Source organism: Tupaia chinensis, unplaced genomic scaffold (assembly GCF_000334495.1).
Source record: "Tupaia chinensis unplaced genomic scaffold, TupChi_1.0 Scaffold144346_1, whole genome shotgun sequence".
NCBI classification, from domain to species: Eukaryota; Metazoa; Chordata; class Mammalia; order Scandentia; family Tupaiidae; genus Tupaia; species Tupaia belangeri.
In genome coordinates, this window is record NW_006204205.1 from 2,249,694 (window position 1) to 2,251,892 (window position 2,199).

Consider the following 2,199-nt stretch of genomic DNA (forward strand, 5'->3'; position numbering starts at 1 on the left):
GTGCCCTATAGCGAAAATCTCTCCAAAAAAAAAAAAAAAAAGAAAGAAAGAAAAAAAGAAATGGTTCAATAGGGACCAGTAAGTGGTGTGGTGGTTAAGGCACTGGACACTCCCACATGGCTGACCACGGTTCAAGTCCTGGATCTGGCAGCTTGCTTTCTCACTTTCTCTCTCTCTTTCTCTGTGTCGCTCTCTGATCAAATTAAAATAAAATAAATTTATTTAAAACAATGGGGGGGAAGGAATGGAAGACAATGCGGACATTAGAGATAGTGTGATAAGAGGGTGGGAAAGGGCAGAGCGTCAGACATAGGGGTACATATAAATAAATAAATAAATAAATAAATATGAAACTAGAAATGGAAAATTATTGATGATAACATACATGATTAAGCCACTATGCAGTATATTCTGAATGGAAAACCACTTTTTATATGTTGTGATGATGATTAGGGGATGAATGTAAATTATTTAATTAAAAGCAAAGTTTCAGGAGAAAAAAAATCATGAAAACTATTTTTCATGAAATTTTTAAAAAGTGCATATTTGAGGACTGCAGTAAGCTATATAGTCCCAGCTGGGTGCTACTTTGTAGTGTGTTCATTCTACTCACTGAGGTTTATGCCTAGGGTCAGACTTGTGTTCATGGATATGTATATATCAGCTGCGCTTGCTATTGGAAGTATTTAGATTAATTAAGTTTTTTAGTGAATAAATAAAATGGGGGGAAAAGGCATAGAAAGCAACCGTGGATACCAGAGACAGTGTGGGAGGGTGGGACACAGCAGAGAGTGAGAGACAGGGAATCAAGAATGGCAAAAAAAAAAAATATATATATATATATATATATACAGGAAACAGCAGAAAATTATTGACAATAACATGTATGTTGATGTGCTTGACTGAACCAGTTCTATCTGGTTCTGACTGGTTCAAACCTGTTCTGACTGGTTCTGATTAGTTCAAACTACTTCTGTCTGTTTCTGACTGGTTCAAAACAGTTCTAACTGGTTCAGAGCAGTTCTTACTGGTTCAGACCAGGACTGATGGGTTCAAACTGCTTATGACTGGTTCTCACTAGTTCAAACCGGTTCTGACTGGTTTAAACCAGTTCTGACTGGTTCAAACTACTTTTGTCTGGTTCTGACTGGTTTCAACCAGTTCTAACTTGTTCAGACCAGTTCTGATTGGTTCTGACTGGTTCAAACTGCTTCTCTCTGGTTCTGACTGGTTCGAACTGGTTCTGGATGTCTGGTTTGAACCAGCTCTGACTGATTCTGACTGGTTCCAACCAGTTCTAACTGGTTCAGACTGGTTCTGACTAGTTCGAACTGGCTCTGACTGGTTCAAACTCCTGTCTGGTTCTGACTCATTCAAATCGGTTCTGAATGATTCAAACCGGTTCTAACTGTTTCTGACTTGTTAAAACTACTTCTATCTGATTTAGATTGATTCTGACCGGTAGGAACCGGTTTTGACTGGTTCCAACAGGTTCTAATTGTAAGCTTTTATAGTTGATTAAGTCACACAGTGCAAAGAAAGGCTCATTGACCCTTTTGGGAAAGGGAGGGCTGGAAGCTATGCAGATTAAGTTCAGTGGATAGTCCTTACATACATGTGACGAGGAATACTCAACTGTATTTGTGCTCTTAGGCTGGTCATCCTGAACCCCGATGCACTTCTGAAGCATGAGCTCGGCACATTGGCAAGTATGATTTGCCTCAAGCCCTTTGTCAACATGCTTGGCGTGGAACCCAGGGTTACAGGGTAAGACTCTAAGTAGTTACCTTGACTCAAAATCACAGTCTGTTACAAATGACCGTGAGGCAACAAAGCAACAGAGCAAAAACTTAGTGATACAAATGACGCAGGATGGTTAAAATGTTACAAAAATACATGGGCAAGGTCTATGCAAAAAGATCACAGTTACAGTTCTGGCAGGAGGGAGGGAGGAGATGGTGGGTCATTTAAAGCAGGCCTTCAAGCGGGTTACATTGTCTTCTTAATTAGAGGGGGCAATTCCCAGCTCAGACCTTAGCTCCACTGTCAGCTTCTTTGTTAAAATTGGTCCCCTCCGTATTATTCTGTGTCTCAGCGTTTTCTTCTTTGTCTCCACCATTGCACTAGTCACAGTTGCAAATATTTTATGTCTTCCTGCACCTGAACCTAGGCAGGGGTCGGGGTGGGGGGGGGGGGCGG